Source organism: Procambarus clarkii, chromosome 22 (assembly GCF_040958095.1).
Source record: "Procambarus clarkii isolate CNS0578487 chromosome 22, FALCON_Pclarkii_2.0, whole genome shotgun sequence".
Classification (NCBI taxonomy): domain Eukaryota; kingdom Metazoa; phylum Arthropoda; class Malacostraca; order Decapoda; family Cambaridae; genus Procambarus; species Procambarus clarkii.
This window is the reverse complement of record NC_091171.1, coordinates 5,461,922-5,474,142: the sequence shown is the minus strand read 5'-3', so window position 1 is coordinate 5,474,142 and position 12,221 is coordinate 5,461,922.

Genomic DNA, 12,221 nt, shown 5'->3' with positions numbered 1-12,221 from the left:
TATGTTGGCTAGTTCCCAGGTGTGTTATGTTGGCTAGTTCCCAGGTGTGTTATGTTGGCTAGTTCCCAGGTGTGTTATGCTGGCTAGTTCCCAGGACTGTTATGTTGGCTAGTTCCCAGGAGTGTTATGTTGGCTAGTTCCCAGGACTGTTATGTTGGCTAGTTCCCAGGTGTGTTATGTTGGCTAGTTCCCAGGTGTGTTATGTTGGCTAGTTCCCAGGTGTGTTATGTTGGCTAGTTCCCAGGTGTGTTATGTTGGCTAGTTCCCAGGAGTGTTATGTTGGCTAGTTCCCAGGACTGTTATGTTGGCTAGTTACCTGGAGTGTTATGTTGGCTAGTTCCCAGGTGTGTTATGTTGGCTAGTTCCCAGGTGTGTTATGTTGGCTAGTTCCCAGGTGTGTTATGTTGGCTAGTTCCCAGGTGTGTTATGTTGGCTAGTTCCCAGGTGTGTTATGTTGGCTAGTTACCTGGAGTGTTATGTTGGCTAGTTCCCAGGTGTGTTATGTTGGCTAGTTCCCAGGTGTGTTATGTTGGCTAGTTCCCAGGTGTGTTATGTTGGCTAGTTCCCAGGTGTGTTATGTTGGCTAGTTCCCAGGTGTGTTATGTTGGCTAGTTCCCAGGTGTGTTATGTTGGCTAGTTCCCAGGTGTGTTATGTTGGCAAGTTCCCAGGTGTGTTATGTTGGCTAGTTCCCAGGAGTGTTATGTTGGCTAGTTCCCAGTTGTGTTATGTTGGCTAGTTCCCAGGAGTGTTATGTTGGCTAGTTCCCAGGAGTGCTATGTTGGCTAGTTCCCCGGACTGTTATGTTGGCTAGTTCCCAGGTGTGTTATGTTGGCTAGTTCCCAGGTGTGTTATGTTGGCTAGTTCCCAGGAGTGTTATGTTGGCTAGTTCCCAGTTGTGTTATGTTGGCTAGTTCCCAGGAGTGTTATGTTGGCTAGTTCCCAGGAGTGTTATGTTGGCTAGTTCCCAGGACTGTTATGTTGGCTAGTTCCCAGGAGTGTTATGTTGGCTAGTTCCCAGGAGTGTTATGTTGGCTAGTTCCCAGGACTGTTATGTTGGCTAGTTCCCAGGTGTGTTATGTTGGCTAGTTCCCAGGTGTGTTATGTTGGCTAGTTCCCAGGTGTGTTATGTTGGCTAGTTCCCAGGTGTGTTATGTTGGCTAGTTCCCAGGAGTGTTATGTTGGCTAGTTCCCAGTTGTGTTATGTTGGCTAGTTCCCAGGAGTGTTATGTTGGCTAGTTCCCAGGAGTGTTATGTTGGCTAGTTCCCAGGAGTGTTATGTTGGCTAGTTCCCAGGACTGTTATGTTGGCTAGTTCCCAGGACTGTTATGTTGGCTAGTTCCCAGGAGTGTTATGTTGGCTAGTTCCCAAGACTGTTATGTTGGCTAGTTCCCAGGACTGTTATGTTGGCTAGTTCCCAGGTGTGTTATGTTGGCTAGTTCCCAGGTGTGTTATGTTGGCTAGTTCCCAGGAGTGTTATGTTGGCTAGTTCCCAAGACTGTTATGTTGGCTAGTTCCCAGGACTGTTATGTTGGCTAGTTCCCAGGACTGTTATGTTGGCTAGTTCCCAGGAGTGTTATGTTGGCTAGTTCCCAAGACTGTTATGTTGGCTAGTTCCCAGGACTGTTATGTTGGCTAGTTCCCAGGTGTGTTATGTTGGCTAGTTCCCAGGTGTGTTATGTTGGCTAGTTCCCAGGTGTGTTATGTTGGCTAGTTCCCAGGTGTGTTATGTTGGCTAGTTCCCAAGACTGTTATGTTGGCTAGTTCCCAGGTGTGTTATGTTGGCTAGTTCCCAGGTGTGTTATGTTGGCTAGTTCCCAAGACTGTTATGTTGGCTAGTTCCCAGGTGTGTTATGTTGGCTAGTTCCCAGGTGTGTTATGTTGGCTAGTTCCCAAGACTGTTATGTTGGCTAGTTCCCAGGACTGTTATGTTGGCTAGTTCCCAGGTGTGTTATGTTGGCTAGTTCCCAGGTGTGTTATGTTGGCTAGTTCCCAGGAGTGTTATGTTGGCTAGTTCCCAGTTGTGTTATGTTGGCTAGTTCCCAGGAGTGTTATGTTGGCTAGTTCCCAGGAGTGTTATGTTGGCTAGTTCCCAGGACTGTTATGTTGGCTAGTTCCCAGGTGTGTTATGTTGGCTAGTTCCCAGGTGTGTTATGTTGGCTAGTTCCCAGGAGTATTATGTTGGCTAGTTCCCAGTTGTGTTATGTTGGCTAGTTCCCAGGAGTGTTATGTTGGCTAGTTCCCAGGTGTGTTATGTTGGCTAGTTCCCAGGTGTGTTATGTTGGCTAGTTCCCAGGTGTGTTATGTTGGCTAGTTCCCAGGTGTGTTATGTTGGCTAGTTCCCAGGAGTGTTATGTTGGCTAGTTCCCAGGTGTGTGACCGCTGACGGCCACAGTGTGGGGGGAGGTGGCTTGGTCCAGACCTTAACACTCTACCAGGGTGTCCACGAAGCTTCAACTAGGGTTAAATTTCACTTTCGTGTGGAATGTCGTACCGGTTGGGCAGCTTTGAGAGTGTGCTCCATTAACTGCTGCCAAGTGAGTCCATTGTTGATAGACTGTAATTACCTGTAGAACTCTCTCTCTCTCTCTCTCTCTCTCTCTCTCTCTCTCTCTCTCTCTCTCTCTCTCTCTCTCTCTCTCTCTCTCTCTCTCTCTCTCTCTCTCTCTCTCTCTCTCTCTCTCTCTCTCTCTCTCTCTCTCTCTCTCTCTCTCTCTCTCTCTCTCTCTCCTCTCTCTCTCTCTCTCTCTCTCTCTCTCTCTCTCTCTCTCTCTCTCTCTCTCTCTCTCTCTCTCTCTCTCTCTCTCTCTCTCTCTCTCTCTCTCTCCTCTCTCTCTCTCTCTCTCTCTCTCTCTCTCTCTCTCTCTCTCTCTCTCTCTCTCCTCTCTCTCCTCTCTCTCTCTCTCTCTCTCTCTCTCTCTCTCTCTCTCTCTCTCTCTCTCTCTCTCTCTCTCTCTCTCTCTCTCTCTCTCTCTCTCTCTCTCTCTCTCTCTCTCTCTCTCTCTCTCTCTCTCTCTCTCTCTCTCTCTCTCTCTCTCTCTCTCTCTCTCTCTCTCTCTCTCTCTCTCTCTCTCTCTCTCTCTCTCTCTCTCTCTCTCTCTCTCTCTCTCTCTCTCTCTCTCTCTCTCTCTCTCTCTCTCTCTCCTCTCTCTCTCTCTCTCTCTCTCTCTCTCTCTCTCTCTCTCTCTCTCTCTCTCTCTCTCTCTCTCTCTCTCTCTCTCTCTCTCTCTCTCTCTCTCTCTCTCTCTCTCTCTCTCTCTCTCTCTCTCTCTCTCTCTCTCTCTCCTCTCTCTCTCTCTCTCTCTCTCTCTCTCTCTCTCTCTCTCTCTCTCTCTCTCTCTCTCTCTCTCTCTCTCTCTCTCTCTCTCTCTCTCTCTCTCTCTCTCTCTCTCTCTCTCTCTCTCTCTCTCTCTCTCTCTCTCTCTCTCTCTCTCTCTCTCTCTCTCTCTCTCTCTCTCTCTCTCTCTCTCTCTCTCTCTCTCTCTCTCTCTCTCTCTCTCTCTCTCTCTCTCTCTCTCTCTCTCTCTCTCTCTCTCTCTCTCTCAAGCTTGAAACTAAGCCTAGGTTCTCTAGGATTATGAATGCCATGCAATAAGCATTTGGGAAGCTGTCAGTTGTTTCTCAACATCGATTTGTCGTTTTGAAGGCTGGCCCAAAACACCGGTTTTAATGTGAGGTGCCACAGTATTAGAGGATCGCAGCCGGGGCCCAGGAGCCTAGTTCTGATCATACCCATTATCCCTAAGCTCTCTTTATCCTCATATATTTTTTTATCTCTCTCTCACTCCTTGGCACCCTACATAGGTAAGACAAGGCCATAACTCCCTGTGTTGTGAGGAAGTACCGGGCCATACTGTGTTGTGAGGAAGTACCGGGCCATACTGTGTTGTGAGGGAGTACCAGGCCATACTGTGTTGTGAGGGAGTACCAGGCCATACTGTGTTGTGAGGGAGTACCGGGCCATACTGTGTTGTGAGGGAGTACCGGGCCATACTGTGTTGTGAGGGAGTACCGGGCCATACTGTGCTGTGAGGTAGTACCAGGCCATACTGTGTTGTGAGGGAGTACCGGGCCATACTCTGTTGTGAGGGAGTACCAGGCCATACTGTGTTGTGAGGGAGTACCGGGCCATACTGTGTTGTGAGGGAGTACCGGGCCATACTCTGTTGTGAGGGAGTACCAGGCCATACTGTGTTGTGAGGGAGTACCGGGCCATACTGTGTTGTGAGGGAGTACCAGGCCATACTGTGTTGTGAGGGAGTACCGGGCCATACTGTGTTGTGAGGGAGTACCGGGACATACTGTGTTGTGAGGGAGTACCAGGCCATACTGTGTTGTGAGGGAGTACCAGGCCATACTGTGTTGTGAGGGAGTACCGGGCCATACTGTGTTGTGAGGGAGTACCGGGCCATACTGTGTTGTGAGGGAGTACCGGGCCATACTGTGTTGAGAGGGAGTACCGGGCCATACTGTGTTGTGAGGGAGTACCAGGCCATACTGTGTTGTGAGGGAGTACCAGGCCATACTGTGTTGTGAGGGAGTACCAGGCCATACTGTGTTGTGAGAGAGTACCAGGCCATACTCTGTTGTGAGGGAGTACCAGGCCATACTGTGTTGTGAGGGAGTACCGGGCCATACTGTGTTGTGAGGGAGTACCGGGCCATACTGTGTTGTGAGGGAGTACCGGGCCATACTGTGTTGTGAGGGAGTACCGGGCCATACTGTGTTGTGAGGGAGTACCAGGCCATACTGTGTTGTGAGGGAGTACCGGGCCATACTCTGTTGTGAGGGAGTACCAGGCCATACTGTGTTGTGAGGGAGTACCGGGCCATACTGTGTTGTGAGGGAGTACCGGGCCATACTGTGTTGTGAGGGAGTACCGGGCCATACTGTGTTGTGAGAGAGTACCAGGCCATACTGTGTTGTGAGGGAGTACCGGGCCATACTGTGTTGTGAGAGAGTACCAGACCATACTCTGTTGTGAGGGAGTACCAGGCCATACTGTGTTGTGAGGGAGTACCAGACCATATTGTGTTGTGAGGGAGTACCAGGCCATACTGTGTTGTGAGGGAGTACCGGGCCATACTGTGTTGTGAGGGAGTACCGGGCCATACTGTGTTGTGAGGGGAGTACCAGGTCATACTGTGTTGTGAGGGAGTACCGGACCATACTGTGTTGTGAGGGAGTACCAGGCCATACTGTGTTGTGAGGGAGTACCAGGCCATACTGTGTTGTGAGGGAGTACCGGGCCATACTGTGTTGTGAGGGGAGTACCAGGCCATACTGTGTTGTGAGGGAGTACCAGGCCATACTGTGTTGTGAGGGGAGTACCAGACCATACTGTGTTGTGAGGAAGTACTATGCTATACTGTGTTGTGAGGACGTACCATGCTATACTGTGTTGTGAGGAAGTACCGGGCCATACTGTGTTGTGAGGAAGTACCAGGCCATACTGTGTTGTGAGGAAGTACCAGGCTATACTGTGTTGTGAGGGAGTACCGGGCTATACTGTGTTGTGAGGAAGTACCAGGCTATACTGTGTTGTGAGGGAGTACCAGGCCATACTGTGTTGTGAGGGAGTACCATGCTATACTGTGTTGTGAGGGAGTACCAGACCATACTGTGTTGTGAGGAAGTACCGGGCTATACTGTGTTGTGAGGAAGTACCAGGCTATACTGTATTGTGAGGGAGTACCAGGCCATACTTTGTAGTGAGGGAGTACCGGGCCATACTGTATTGTGAGGGAGTACCAGACCATACTGTGTTGTGAGGGAGTACCGGGCCATACTGTGTTGTGAGGGAGTACCGGGCCATACTGTATTGTGAGGGAGTACCAGACCATACTGTGTTGTGAGGGAGTACCAGGCCATACTGTGTTGTGAGGGAGTACCGGGCCATACTGTGTTGTGAGGGAGTACCGGGCCATACTGTATTGTGAGGGAGTACCAGACCATACTGTGTTGTGAGGGAGTACCGGGCCATACTGTGTTGTGAGGGAGTACCGGGACATACTGTGTTGTGAGGGAGTACCGGGCCATACTGTGTTGTGAGGGAGTACCGGGCTATACTGTATTGTGAGGGAGTACCAGACCATACTGTGTTGTGAGGGAATACCGGGCCATACTGTGTTGTGAGGGAGTACCGGGACATACTGTGTTGTGAGGGATTACCAGGCCATACTGTGTTGTGAGGGAGTACCAGGCCATACTGTGTTGTGAGGGAGTACCAGACCATACTGTGTTGTGAGGGAGGGCTGGAGGGCGGAGGACCGGCCTCACAACCTAACAACACAAGCCCCGTGGATCACCACCACTTTGTAATTATCTTACAGAATATAATTATGAGCAAGCGAGAGGGTGAGCTCAGGTCCCAAGCAGACGTAACTGGCTGTAGTGTAATCAGGTAAACAATTAAGTCAGGATCACTACTTAACGCTGCGTTGAGGCACCTGGGCCAGCGGCGCGGCCTCCACGCTCACAGGTCTGTGTTGGGAACCTTTCATGACTCTCAGAGGCTCAGGGGTGCCCAACATGTTCTCATACCATGCATCACTACACTACATTACCATCACTACCACCATCACTACCACCACCACCACCACCACCACCACCACCACCACCACCACCACCACCACCACCACCACCAACATCACCACCACCATCAACACCACCACCACCACCACCACCAACATCACCACCACCACCACCACCACCACCATCACTACCATCACCACCACCACCATCACCACCACCATCACCACCACCACCACCACCACCACCAAAACCACCACCACCATCATCACCACTATCACCACCAGGGGTAGATATAGTGTGGGCTAGGGGGGGGAGATATAGTGTGGGCTAAGGGGGGGGAGATATAGTGTGGGCTAGGGGGGGGAGATATAGTGTGTGCTAGGGGGGGAGATATAGTGTGGGCTAGGGGGGGAGATATAGTGTGGGCTAGGGGGGGAGATATAGTGTGGGCTAAGGGGGGGGGGGGAGATATAGTGTGGGCTAGGGGGGGGAGAATATAGTGTGGGCTAGGGGGGGAGATATAGTGTGGGCTGGGGGGGGAGATATAGTGTGGGCTCGGGGGGGAGATATAGTGTGGGCTAGGGGGGGAGATATAGTGTGGGCTAGGGGGGGGGAGATATAGTGTGGGCTAGGGGGGAGATATAGTGTGGGCTAGGGGGGGGATATAGTGTTGGCTAGGGGGGGGGAGATATAGTGTGGGCTAGGGGGGGGGAGATATAGTGTGGGCTAGGGGGGGGAGATATAGTGTGGGCTAGGGGGGGAGATATAGTGTGGGCTAGGGGGGATTATAGTGTTGGATAGGGGGGGAGATATAGAATGGGCTAGGGGGGAGATATAGTGTGGGCTAGGGGGGGAGATATAGTGTGGGCTAGGGGGGGGAGATATAGTGTGGGCTAGGGGGGGAGGATATAGTGTGGGCTAGGGGGGAGGAGAGATATAGTGTGGGCTAGGGGGGGGAGATATAGTGTGGGCTAGGGGGGGAAGATACAGTGTGGGCTATGGGGGGAGATATAGTGTGGGCTAGTGGGAGGAGATATAGTGTGGGCTAGGGGCAGGAGATATAGTGTGGGCTCGGGGGGTAGATATAGTGTGGGCTAGGGGGGGAGATATATAGTGTGGGCTAGGGGGGGAGATATAGGGTGGGCTAGGGGGGGGAAGATATAGTGTGGGCTAGTGGGGGGGTGAGATATAGTGTGGGCTAGGGGGGAGATATAGTGTGGGCTAGGGGGGGAGGATATAGTGTGGGCTAGGGGGGGAGGAGAGATATAGTGTGGGCTAGGGGGGGAGATATAGTGTGGGCTAGGGGGGGGAAGATACAGTGTGGGCTATGGGGGGAGATATAGTGTGGGCTAGTGGGAGGAGATATAGTGTGGGCTAGGGGGAGGAGATATAGTGTGGGCTATGAGGGGTAGATATAGTGTGGGCTAGGGGGAAGGGGAGATATAGTGTGGGCTAGGGGGGGAGATATATAGTGTGGGCTAGGGGGGGAGATATAGGGTGGGCTAGGGGGGGAAGATATAGTGTGGGCTAGTGGGGGGGGATATAGTGTGGGCTAGGGGGGGAGATATAGTGTGGGATAGGGGGGGGAGATATAGTATGGGCTAGGGGGTTGATATAGTGTGGGCTAGGGGGGAGATATAGTGTGGGCTAGGGGGGGAGATATAGTGTGGGCTAGGTGGGGGAGGATATAGTGTCTGCTAGGGGGGAGGAGAGATATAGTGTGGGCTAGGGGGGGAGATATAGTGTGGGCTAGGGGGGGGAGATATAGTGTGGGCTAGGGGGGGAGGATATAGTGTGGGCTAGGGGGGAGGAGAGATATAGTGTGGGCTAGGGGGGGGAGATATAGTGTGGGCTAGGGGGGGGGAGATACAGTGTGGGCTATGGGGGGAGATATAGTGTGGGCTAGTGGGAGGAGATATAGTGTTGGCTAGGGGGAGGAGATATAGTGTGGGCTATGGGGGGTAGATATAGTGTGGGCTAGGGGGAAGGGGAGATATAGTGTGGGCTAGGGGGTAGATATAGTGTGGGGTAGGGGGGGAGATATATAGTGTGGGCTAGGGCGGGGAGATATAGTGTGGGCTAGGGGGGAGATATAGTGTGGGCTAGGGGAGGGGGTAGATATAGTGTGGGCTAGGGGGGGAGATATACTGTGGGCTAGGGGGGGTAGGTATAGTGTGGGCTAGGGGGGGAGATATAGTGTGGGCTAGGGGGGGAGATATAGTGTGGGCTAGGGGGGGGAGATATAGTGTGGGCTAGGGGGGAGATATAGTGTGGGCTAGGGGGGGAGATATAGTGTGGGCTAGGGGGGCAGATATAGTGTGGGCTAGGGGGGGGGAGATATAGTGTGGGCTAGGGGGGGGAGATATAGTGTGGGCTAGGGGGGGAGATATATATTGTGGGCTAGGGGGAGGAGATATAGTGTGGGCTAGGGGGGGGGAGATATTGTGTGGGTTGGGGGGAGATATAGTGTGGGTTGGGGGGGATATATAGTGTGGGCTAGGGGGGGAGATATAGTGTGGGCTAGGGGGGGAGGATATAGTGTGGGCTAGGGGGGGAGGAGAGATATAGTGTGGGCTAGGGGGGGAGATATAGTGTGGGCTAGGGGGGGGAAGATACAGTGTGGGCTATGGGGGGATATATAGTGTGGGCTAGTGGGAGGAGATATAGTGTGGGCTAGGGGGAGGAGATATAGTGTGGGCTATGAGGGGTAGATATAGTGTGGGCTAGGGGGAAGGGGAGATATAGTGTGGGCTAGGGGGGTAGATATAGTGTGGGCTAGGGGGGGAGATATATAGTGTGGGCTAGGGGGGAAGATATAGGGTGGGCTAGGGGGGGGGAAGATATAGTGTGGGCTAGTGGGGGGGGAGATATAGTGTGGGCTAGGGGGGGAGATATAGTGTGGGCTAGGGGGGGGAGATATAGTATGGGCTAGGGGGGGAGATATAGTGTGGGCTAGGGGGGAGATATAGTGTGGGCTAGGGGGGAAGATATAGTGTGGGCTAGGTGGGGGAGGATATAGTGTCTGCTAGGGGGGAGGAGAGATATAGTGTGGGCTAGGGGGGGAGATACAGTGTGGGCTAGGGGGGGGGAGATATAGTGTGGGCTAGGGGGGGAGGATATAGTGTGGGCTAGGGGGGAGGAGAGATATAGTGTGGGCTAGGGGGGGGAGATATAGTGTGGGCTAGGGGGGGGAGATACAGTGTGGGCTATGGGGGGAGATATAGTGTGGGCTAGTGGGAGGAGATATAGTGTTGGCTAGGGGGAGGAGATATAGTGTAGGGCTATGGGGGGTAGATATAGTGTGGGCTAGGGGGAAGGGGAGATATAGTGTGGGCTAGGGGGTAGATATAGTGTGAAGTAGGGGGGGAGATATATAGTGTGGGCTAGGGCGGGGAGATATAGTGTGGGCTAGGGGGGGAGATATAGTATGGGCTAGGGGAGGGGGTAGATATAGTGTGGGCTAGGGGGGGAGATATACTGTGGGCTAGGGGGGGTAGGTATAGTGTGGGCTAGGGGGGGGAGATATAGTGTGGGCTAGGGGGGGAGATATAGTGTGGGCTAGGGGGGGAGATATAGTGTGGGCTAGGGGGGAGATATAGTGTGGGCTAGGGGGGGAGATATAGTGTGGGCTAGGGGGGCAGATATAGTGTGGGCTGGGGGGGGAGATATAGTGTGGGCTAGGGGGAGGAGATATAGTGTGGGCTAGGGGGGAGATATAGTGTGAGCTAGGGGGGGAGATATTGTGTGGGTTGGGGGGAGATATAGTGTGGGTTGGGGGGGATATATAGTGTGGGCTAGGGGGGGGAGATATAGTGTGGGCTAGGGGGGGAGATATAGTGTGGGCTAGGGGGGGATATAGTGTGGGTTGGGGGGGAGATATAGTGTGGGTTAGGGGAGGGGAGATATAGTGTGGGCTAGGGGGGGAGATATAGTGTGGGCTAGGGGGTGGGGAGATATAGTGTGGGCTAGGGGGGGAGATATAGTGTGGGCTAGGGGGGAGATATAGTGTGGTCTAGGGGGGGGAGATATAGTGTGGGCTAGGGGGGGGAGATATAGTGTGGGCTAGGGGGGGAGATATAGTGTGGGCTAGGGGGGGGGAGATATAGTGTGGGCTAGGGGGGGGAGATATAGTGTGGTCTAAGGGGGGGGGAGATATAGTGTGGGCTAGGGGGGGGAGATATAGTGTGGGCTAGGGGGGGAGATATAGTGTGGGCTAGGGGGGGGAGATATAGTGTGGGCTAGGGGGGAGGGGAGATATAGTGTGGGCTAGGGGGGAGGGGAGATATAGTGTGGGCTAGGGGGGGAGATATAGTGTGGGCTAGGAAGGGAGATATAATGTGGGCTAGGGGGGAGGGGAGATATAGTGTGGGCTAGGGGGGGGAGATATAGTGTGGGCTAGGGGGGGGAGATATAGTGTGGGCTAGGAGAAGGACTGTGGGGCTAAGGGGAGACATGAAATTGACAAGACGACACAAGAAGACATTAAACGTTGTCAATCGACTTGAGAATGGTCCAGGACGGACCGAAACGTCGTCGTCCCTTCACCTTCTAGTGTGTGGTCTGGTCAACATACTTCAGCCACGTTATTGTGACCCATCGCCTGCAAGACATTAGAAGCATAACAAGAGTCTGGAACATAACAGTGTACACCAGTACATCAGACAGTACTCATTGCTACTTATGGAAGACTTCACAAGAAAGTACCTGTGTACAAGTGGACTGAGCCCGAAGGAAAAAATCTGAGCATTGTTTTGCAAAATTTAGCCCACGTACGCATGCACGTACACAGACAAGCGCTCCCACGTACGCAGTGCACGTACACAGACAAGCGCTTTCCGGGCGCCTGGTGGCTGAGTGGAAAGCACGCTGGATACGTAGTCCTGAGGTCCAGGGTTCGATTCCCGGCGCCGGTGGAAGCAGATGGGCAGAGTTTCTTTCACCCTGATCCACCTGTTACCTAGCAATAAATAGGTACCTTGGAGTTAGACAGCTGTTACTGACTGCTTCCTGGGTGTGTGTGTGAGGGGGAAGGGGGTTTAGTAGTTAGTAGTAGTTAGTAACAGTGGATTGATTGACAGTTGAGAGGCGGGCCGAAAGAGCAGAGCTCTACCCCCGCAAGCACAACTAGGTGAATACATTAAGGAGGACAAATGGCTACTACTGTTTAACTCGAGCAAGTGTAAAGTTATGATAATAGGTGTAGGGATCAGGAGGCCAGATACAAGGTACCAATTGGGAGATGAAATCCTTGAAGAAACAGAAGGGAAAGACCTGGGGGTTGATATCACGCCAGACCTGTCTCCCTGAAGCCCACATCAAGAGGATATCGTAAGCGGTATATGTCAGGTTGGCTAACATAAGTACTGCTTTAAGAAATTTGCATATGGAACTATTCACGACCTTGTATACCACACATGTCAGACCAGTTCTGGAGTATGCAGCTCCAAAAGGAAATCAGTACCTAGACAAGCACAAAACGAAGCTAGAGAAGGTTCAGAGGTCTTCCGCCAGGCTAGTACCCAAGCTGAGGGTCATGAGCTACGAGGAAAAATTACTGGAATTAAACATTGTCACTTGAAGACAAAAAGAGTTAGTGGAGACATGATTACCACCTACAAGATTCTCAGGAAGAATTGCCAGGGAAGACAAAGACAAACTATTAAGCACGGGTGGAACACGCACTATGGGG